The sequence below is a fragment of the Pseudorasbora parva genome, chromosome 10, assembly GCF_024679245.1.
Source record: "Pseudorasbora parva isolate DD20220531a chromosome 10, ASM2467924v1, whole genome shotgun sequence".
NCBI classification, from domain to species: Eukaryota; Metazoa; Chordata; class Actinopteri; order Cypriniformes; family Gobionidae; genus Pseudorasbora; species Pseudorasbora parva.
The window spans coordinates 30,869,378-30,879,600 of record NC_090181.1 but is presented as its reverse complement, the minus strand read 5'-3'; the positions used below and the strand labels follow the sequence as shown (position 1 = coordinate 30,879,600).

At 38.2% G+C, this 10,223-nt stretch overlaps 1 protein-coding gene across 1 annotated transcript in view; it reads left to right on the top strand.

Moving 5' to 3' along the window:
- The first annotated feature begins 214 nt into the window (after nt 1–214).
- The window catches only part of lrfn5a (leucine rich repeat and fibronectin type III domain containing 5a), a 78,940-nt gene continuing 68,931 nt past the window's right edge, over nt 215–10,223 (top strand). Inside the window, exon 1 of the mRNA XM_067455849.1 lies at nt 215–994. The gene's annotated coding sequence lies outside the window, so the exon portion shown is untranslated. The remainder of the gene's footprint in view (nt 995–10,223) is intronic.

The window sequence follows — 10,223 nt, the reverse complement described above, 5'->3', positions numbered from 1 at the left end:
AAAGAAATAAAAAAGTAAGATACATTTATAAAACTTTTTTTTCTAAGGACTAAACGCTAAAACAGCTTGCCATAAAGTTTTCCTTTACCTTTCCGCCGACTTCGAACCCTAAATCAACAGCACTTCTCACTGAGAGGCGCAGAGTGACACACGTATCAAGTATTGCGAGCGTCAGTCTGAGCCAATCCGTGATGACGTCCTGCGCTCTCTCTCCCAATCCAAACAGCAGGGCAGAGAGAACAGCCGTTATACGGATGATCCCAGGCAGAGGCTGGCGCAAAACTAGTTTGTTTAAACAGCTCGACCGTTATGATGAGGGATTTGCTCCGTCTTCCCGCTTCATGTGCCGTTAACTATACCTATCTTACATTTTTTTAGAATCCTATGTGTGTTCTATCGACTTATGGGAGACATTTCGAGTTTTTAATCCATCTTCAGTCGCGTGTGGAGAGCGTACGCTGCCTGAGGAGAAGACACTTTTGATACCTTTTGGATGGAGTGTTGGCGCGGATAGCAGTCGGTCAGTGACTGTGTGGATTAAGCTGGGGGGAAGTACTTGTAAAGGTGCGGTGGTGAGAAGGTCTCCCTGCTGAGATTTGATTTGACTTCCCGGGTTTAATGCGGACGAAAGCTCGCGCTCGAGCGAGGTGCGTCGACGGGCGGGAGGAGAATGGCACGAGCTTCCGCGCTTCTGAGGAAAAAACAAGTACTTGGCTTCCTTGAGGGGCGTTGGGCACATTGCGCAGGAATTTGACTGTCCCCCAGTACGTTTTTTTGGAGATATCAATCCGTTACTTCGAAAGGGGGGAAAAATCCCAGTGGATTTTAGTGGTTTTGGATATGGGCTTTGGGGTGTTGGATGCCTTCATATCAAGCGCACCTTTGAATTTAGTGTGAATCCAGTGGAGCACAACATCGGAAAATATGACAAGTGAGAAGATTTGGTTCCTCTGACCCTCGGTACTTCAAGCAGGACTGGCGTTCCTTCAGCTAGGTAAACTTTTCTGTCTGAATATTGAATGATTTGTCACATTGAACTGTCCCTTCTCGACCTTCTTAAAGAATCGGTGCCGAGAGTACGAATCTCTTTCCAGAGAGTGTCTATATGTCTTTGGCATATCGGGCTTTGGTTTTTAGGCAAGGTCAGTATCTTCAGGAGTAGCCTATAGAATATATTATTTTGCATTCAAAAATGAGAAACAACTAGCTGAGACGGTTTATTGTAGCTTATTGCATCTGCTCTTTGCGTTAAATATATCAGGGATTTGGTCTGAGTGCTTGTATAGTTCAGATAATGGGATGGATGGGTTCGTGTGTGTGTGTGTGTGTGTGTGTGTGTGTGTTGGGCGGTGGAGGGGGTTATGTTGAAAGACTAGATCAAAATCAATTATTTTATATGCATCCACATCCGTAATCTGCTCTATTCTAAGTAATGGTGACATGAAGAGTGATATTCTCTGTCATATATATATATATATATATATATATATATATATATATATATATATATATATATATATATATATATATATATATATGTGTGTGTGTGTGTGTGTGTGTGTGTGTCTTCAACATTGGCACATATCCAGTCGATGATATGGGATATGGAAGGCACTTGGTTATAACTATAATTGATTAATTAATTAATTAAATGTAATTTTAGTTTGCTATAATAATATTTTCATTTACTGGAGAAGGAGAACGACAAAATAAATAAATAAATGTTGTAATTTTACCTAACATTTATTTCTAATAGTTTGTTTGTGAATTAATAGATATGAGTTGTCTTCCTGATATATATATATATATATATATATATATATATATATATATATATATATATATATATATATATATATATATATTAAGTGCTGTAGACATTTAGAAGTCTTTGGATATATATTTAGATAATTGAGTTGTATATAGCTTTTTGTTTATCCTGAATACCTACAATGATATTGTATGGCTATTAAGAATACATTATTCTTTGCTATTTCAACATTATTGTCATTTGCTATACACCTAAAATATGTACAGCAATATGAACTGGTCTTCATCAGCTTCTGCTACAACAACAAAAAAAAAAGTTAAATGAACTTAAAAAATAATGTTGTGAATAAATCCTCGCATGCTTCATTTGTGATGCTCTTGAGCATTTAGAATGTTTTGAAGGTCACTTTGTTTGACAATTTCTTTATATAAACTATCAATGATGTATAATATATGTTCCAAGTATATATATATTTTTTTTTTAAATGCTGAATATGCCATATACAGATATCATTTATTTTAAATGAAGTCAAATTCCATCCGTTACAAAGAAAATTGTGTCATTTTGTCTTGAATTACTTGAAAAGAAATGTAATTACTAATATATATTGTTGTTTTTAAGTTCACAAAAACACCAATATATGAGATACATTGTTTGATTTGAAGCTGCTATATATTTTTGGCCACAATGTTTGAGCTTTCACACAGAGTAGATGGTTAACTGAACTGCAGCACCTCTTCCACTGGCTGGTGGTGCTATAATTCAATTTATGGCTCACACAGCAGCTCTGAGGGCCGAGCACATTGTCTTTCTGGGTAGGGATGTGGGATTTCTCTTGCTGACAACACAGTATATAAGGAAAGAGGATTTTACTTTATATTAGGGTATTCATATTACAGTACAGTAACAAACTACATATTTAATGTGTAATTGTTTTGTGGAGCTGCCTTCATCTTGAACTAAAGGTTGACTGTAGCCAATTATTTTAACATTTACTACAGTAATTGTAGCATTGTTTCTTATTCATTGCGTAACATTTAAATTAGCATGTTTTCCAGAACCACGGACAGTTCCTAAAATGCCTGTGTGATGTGTTGTTGAATGTGCTGCCAGGATGCCAAAAAAGTCCTTCAGACTTGTTTAATTACTCTTGCTGAGCTTAGACACATGATATGATGAGATGGAGCCAAGAAGCCAGCAAGAGCGCAATGATTCCCACAGCTTGCGTGATTGTTTGAGTAAGAAATGGGAAAAAAAATTGTTAATGCTCTAGTAAATCTGAGCTTTCCTTAAAATGGTGCAACTAGCAGGCCACAATCACAGCAGACCTGGTGAGTTGATTTATAGTCATACAGTAAGCTGTAAGCTGCCTGTTCCAAATACTGTAGATGTTACATGTGTGACTTTGCACGTTAATAATTAGACATGTTAACAGTGCTGAGAAGGTGAAACCTAATATGCCTCTGTTTGCAGATGTCTAGGGAAGCAGCCATGTCTCTGGTTTGTTCCTGTGCATTTCTTGCTTCGAATAGAAGCCTATAAATGGCATTAACCTGAAAACGTTGTATGTGTATGGTCGAGTGAAGGGTAATCCTATATTTCATTCTTTAGTTTTTATGGCTTTGGACTAAGGTTAAATCATCTCTCTGAGTCAATCATCCATGTTGTTTTCTGTGGCAGATTTGTACAGTATATCTGCTCTGATTGGTATAGAGTATTTACTGGCTTGGGTGGCCAGCTGTTGCTTGTCCTTTCCTTGAATTCGTTCAGTTAAAACAGATGAATTAAACACAAAAGATCTGGTGACTCAACTAGATGAATGTAAACATGTCAAAAAAAGATTAGATACTGAATAAGAGTTCAAATCCCAACATTTAGTGCACATTCTGACCTCATCTAACTTTTGAGATATGCCACTCAAGCAACATGTCCTCCAACCAATACGCCTATATAGGTTGTTTGTCACTTCCTTGAAATACGACCCATGGGAGCGTTTTCTAATGTTGCGCCCCTATTGATAATATTTTGATTCATGAAATATGACGCATAGGAGCATTTTCTAAAGTTGTGCTCCTGTTGAGCAGGTAACTTTAATTTTAAAGCACTTTTCCCTTTTATTTATTGTATAAAATTTCAGGTTTTGCATAGCTCAGTTGGTAAAGCATTGCACTATGCGATCATGTAATCGTGTGTTCGATCCCAGGGAAAACATGTTCTCATAAAGTGTGTATGCACTATAAATCACTGGGTCGGTTTAGGGATGGGGTGGGTGTAGATGTAAATTAAAATAAATGTTTTTGCTAAATGGAAATATGACAAATGGTAATAAAAAAAACAAAACATTGCATTAAAATGAACATGCATTTTATTGGTAACGACAGTCATACATCATTTCATGACATCAGACATAACAGTAACATAACACTGTCATTATTTGTACACCAGCTAGAGGGCGCATGACTTTAAAACGTAAATAAAGGTCGTAATAAGGTGCCTGAAAAACAACCTATAGAGTCGTATTTTTTTGGAGGACATTTTGCACTCAAGATATATAGTGCATTTGGATATTATTCACAGCGTTTCACTTCTTGCACATTTTGTGTTACAGACTTATTCCAAAATGGATACAATTCAATATTTTCCTCAAAATACAAACAACAAATAAAAAAAATAAAAAAATAATAATAAAAAAACAATACACCATAACAATGTGAAAGAAGTTTGTCTGAAATCAAATGTATATATATATATATATATATATATATATATATATATATATATATATATATATATATTAAAATCATATGTACATAAGTATTCACAGCCTTTGACATGACTCTCAAAAGTAAGATCTTGTGCATCCTGTTTCCACTGATCATCCTTGAGATATTTCTACTGTGTTAAATTCAGTTGATTGGATATTATTTGGAAAGGCACACACCTGTCTATATAAGGTACCACAGCTAATAGTGCATGTCAGAGCACAAACCAAGCCATGAAGTCCATAGAGTTGTCTGTTGATATCTGCATCACATTGTATCAAGGCACAGATCTGGGGAAGGTTACAGAAACATTTCTGCAGCTTTGAAGGTCCCAATGAGCACAGTGGCCTCCAACATCCATATGGAAGAAATTTGGAATCCCCAGGACTCTACCTAGAGCTGTATGTCCAGCCAAACTGAATGATTGGGGAAGAAAGGGCCTTAGTCAGGGAGGTGAACAAGAACCTGATGGACAGAGCTCCAGCGTTTCTCTGTGGAAAGAGGAGAACCTTCCAGAAGAACAACCATCTCTGCAGCACTCTAGCAATCAGGTCTGTATGGTAAAGTGGCCAGATGGAAGCCACTTCTCAGTAAAAGGCACATGCCAGATCACCTGGAGTTTGCCAAAAGGCCCCTGAAAGACTCTCAGACCATGAGAAACAAAATTCTCTGGTCTGATGAAACAAAGATTGACCTCTTTGGCCTGAATGGCAAGCATCATGTTTGGTGGAAACCAGGCACCACTCATCCATTGGCCATTACTATCCCTACAATGAAGCATGGTGGTGGCAGCGTCATGCTGTGGGGATGTTTTATAACTGGGAGACTAGTCTGGACCGAGGAAAGATGAATGCGGCAATGTAGAGAGACATGCTTGATGAAAACCTGCTCCAGAGAGATCTGGACCTCAGACTGGGGTGAAGGTTCATTTTCTAACAGGACAATGACCCTAATCACACAGCCAAGATAACAAATGAGTGGCTACAGGACAACTCTGTGAATGTCCTTGAGTGGCCCAGCCAGAGTCCAGTCTTGAACCTAACCGAACATCTCTGGGGAGATCTGAAAATGGCTGTGCACTGACGCTCCTGATGGAGCCTGAGAGGTCCTGCAGAAAAGAATGGGAGAAACTGCCCAAAATAGGTCAAACAAGATTTCAAACAAACTTATGTTACATTGTTATTGTGGGGTATTGTTTGTAGAATTCTGAGGAAAATTATGAATTTAATCCATTTTGTTATATAAAAAAATGGAAACAGTGAAGTACTGTGAATACTTTCCGGATGCACTGTGTGCCAATGCTTTTCTCAAAAAGTTACACCTCATATTCCCCAGGTTTTTCTTTTATTACAGGTCTGCAAAGGTTAAAACAATCCTGCAGTGTTTTTGCAGATGCTGTGAGACACCACCTGAATCTTCTGGAAGCTATTTTTGAGTCGCAGAGGACAGAGTCACTGGGATGTAAAAAGCTTTTGGGCAAGCGCTCAGGAAATATTTGGCGTGAGCCGTAAACAATTCCAGTCAAAACAGCCCGATTTTGAAGAAGCGTCAAAAGCACAACATAGCACACAGTGAGATCATGATCAGCACTAAACGTTCGGAGATGGGTAGAGAGAGCCTGGTTGTTGTCAGAGTGACAGGAGAGGCGGAGAGGTAAAATGGCAGAGGTTCGAGTGGGAGTCACTTTAGGGGGTGTTTGTCTGTGATAATGAGCTGTCACTGAGGCTCTGGTGCCTTGTTTTGATCTTGCCACCCTGCTGCTTTAAGCAAGAGAAAAGTGACAGCTGTGAATAGAAATAGATTCTGTGTACAAAGGCCAATGAGGCTATTATGCCATTAGTTATGTGTATGTGTTGGAGGTAAGAGAATTTCTTTTGTGTTCAGAGAAAAGGTGTGTTTCCTGTGTCTGCAGCACTGTCTTATACTGGACAGTGCTATATGTCTACTGAAAATTAAACAGAAAAAACTATTTAGCATTTGCCACTTCTACATTTGTGAGGAAACTGGGTCATATCGAAACTGGGATATTCGGGATGGGCATTCGATTACATTTTCTTAGCCGATTGTCGGGAGAATTATATATATATATATATATATATATATATATATATATATATATATATATATATATATATATATATATATATATATATATATATATATATATATAAATATATAGACTAATAATACAGCAAAGACTAATGATACAGCAAATAAAAAATAAAAAATATTCTAATTTGCCTGGAAACACTTACAACACGCGTGCTTGTCGCATGAAAAATAGGCATCGGTTCTCTATCATGCACTGCGTTCTGTGTCAACTTGCTGTAGGAGAGAAGAGCACAAGAAAGCTCAGTAGGTATCAGTGTATCGATTTGATACTGCTGGAAATTAGTATGGGAACCGTTTCAGATATGTCAGTATCAATATGTATCATGTTGATAAATAAAATGTTTGTACTACACTACATTACATTAATTAGTATGGTGGATTGGTTTAGTTGATATGTGTAATAATGCACATTATTCTTTATAAAGTCATCAAGTCTTTCATCAAGTCTTTATAAAATTAGCTTTGTTTTTGTTTTTATATATAGGGATGAAATGATCTTTGGGTATATTCTTGACAGATTTGCACACATATGTGTGTACTCAATTAACATTGACTTCCATTAAATATAGTGGAGTAGACCATAAAATGAGCATTGTGATCCAAAGCACTAATAGAGTCAGAAGATTACAGAAGTGTTAATATTCTGTGCAGTTTGTTGTTGTGGTGTCACTGAAAGCCTTTGGTGACTGAAGCTTCATCAGGCCTCTCTGATCTAGAAATAAATCATCAGCGTGCATTAGCTGTCATCTGCATTAGCATATCGCCACTACCTTCTGCTTTCCTCTGTATAGAGCAAAGCCTGTGTCATCCATAACAAGATTAATAGTTCTTAGCTAACCAAAGCTATCCCTTTAAAGTAGCCCATCCACACACACGCACGCATGCACACACACACACACACACACACACACACACACACACATATATATATATATATATATATATATATATATATATATATATATATATATATATATATATGTGTGTGTGTGCATGCGTTCGTGCGTGTGTGTGCATGGAAGGGCTACTTTAAAGGGATAGCTTTGGTTAGCTAAGAACTATTAATCTTTAGATATATAGACATAGATATGTATGTGTGTATATACATATACACTTTTGTTTTCTATGATCTCTGTTATATGGCTTTTCAGCGATGCCATAATCTTTTGCAAATATTTAATCTTGTATTCACAAGGTGAAAATAGGATAAATATTTGTTGTGTTCTGAGAAAGGAAGCGTTTTATTTTGATGAGTGCATCTGAGCATTAGGCTTGGTCTTATCTGATGTGATCAGATTACAGGCATTGAGGAAGAGCCATCCACATCATGGCTGGCCTTAATCTGGTCCAGGTGCTGCATACTAGTGCAATCAATCACATGTGTGCGTAAATTCACACGACAAACCAGCATACACTCTACTATTACATCCAAGATATTTACTCTATATGCTCTGCATACACTAAAAAATAAAGATTAAGGTTCTTTATTGGCATTAATTATTTCACCAAGAACCTTTAACATCCATGGAACATTTCCATTGCATGCATTTTTTAAACACTGACATAAACAATCTATCATCAATCAATCAATCAACTTTATTTATATAGCGCTTTTACAATGACGATTGTTTCAAAGCAGCTTCACAGTGTTAAACAAGACAATATTGTAACAATATTTGATTTGGCTGTTCAGTTGTTCTGGAGAAAACAGTGATGTTATCAGCTTATTTTAATTTATCATAGAGCGACAATGTTGGCAGATCAGTATTATACACTCTAAAGCCTAGTTCAGACTGCCCGATTTTTGCCCTGATTTTGAGTCGCCGACAGGTTTTGCGAAATCGCAGACAAACGCCCGAGATCATAGGCAAATCGGTGCTCGTGCACGCGAGTGACAATCACGCAGTGTGAATAATCAAAGACGCGATCAGAGAGAATCGCAGACGAGTCGCCGACGCCGGTGAGATATTTGGCATGCTAAATATCTGGACCTGTCGGCGATTCAAACTCCTGCTGTGTGAACTGCGTTCTGACTAAAAATTACACCGGCGATGACCAACAGCCAATGAGAAAGTGAGATACAGAGCAGCAGGAGGTTCAGGGGGAGTTATAGAGCAGAATATCAGTATTTTAATCGATATATTTACAATTCTATTAAACAGAAACAAAGGCCAAACATTTGCACGTCCAGCCACAGCAGCAGCACATTACAAAATTGTTTATTTACCTCAAACTGTCTTTGCAGAACACAATCCTGTCTCCCTCTGTCTCTCCAACAATTTCCTTCGCCATAATCTTTTTTCATTTTCTCCACAAATCAGCGCACATACAATTTGAAGCAAACTTTGTGCAGTTTATCGTTTTTAATAACAATTCCAAGTCTCGCGCGAGATCTCCGGTCTGACGCAAGTGTGATTCCGCGTTGTTTATTTGTCACATCGCACGTGTAGTTGGGAAACGTAGTTTGCACACCGGAGAGTTTGAGTTGTCTGCGATTCTTCCTCTTGTTCAGTCATGCAGTGTGAACTCCTCTGTCGTCAAACCATCGTGCAGTGTGAACACAGCAGTGACTGAATGATACCCCATATAGTCATGCAGTGTGAAAAGAGCAGTGACCCGACGAGTTTGAAAATCGTGCAGTCTGAACTAGGCTTAAAGAATGTTTGGTTAAAGGGGGGGTGAAATGCTGTTTCATGCATACTGATCTTTTTACACTGTTAAAGACTTGGAATCCCATACTAAACATAGACAAAGTTTCAAAAGTTAAGGTGGACCTTTGATGGGAGTATTTCTTTGTCAAAAATACTACTTCCGGTTAGTCATAAGTTTCGGCAAGTTTTTTGAGATCATGCGTCCCCTTTGACGTTAATGGGGGCGGAATTTCCTTGTATGGGCCTTACGGACAATTCTACCGGAAGCGCGTGAGAGAGAGAGAGAGAGGGAGAGAGCGAAAGTAACAGGCTACGCCCATCAAAGCGCTGGCTTGTAGGATGCTGGACAGGTGATGTGCACATAACAATGTCACCAAAAAAGTGCGTTTTTGGTTGCCAGACCAAGACAGTCCTGCACAGATTCCCCAAAAACCCCGCGTTAAGGCAACAGTGGATGTAATTTGCTTTTCCGGATCAGCAACTGAGTTGCGCGAATGTTTATATCTGTTCGCTGCATTTCGGTGCCGACTGTTTCATAAACAAGGCCCAGTTCGACGCCGGATTTTCCCGATCGCCTAATGCTGAATGATGGAGCAGTCCCAACGTTAGAACCGCAGGCGGTGAGTGAGACTGCTTCAAATGTCTGTGTTTTTGCCTATGCTCATCAAGTAGCCCAAACATGATCACGTATAGTTAATTGATCAATGGAGCATGCGATGTGTAGTGCGTGTACATTTGTTTAGCTGGCCACTATATGTGTAACTTTATGTTTGTGTATTGTAAAAGCACTCCAAACAACAATACACATAGAGGGGGGAAATATGTTGAACTAAATAAGCACGCTTCTTCATTCAAATGCGCTACTATTCCGTGTCTTTCTATGTAAACACTAACTTAACCTGCTGTGCAAAACCAGTCCGCTTACTG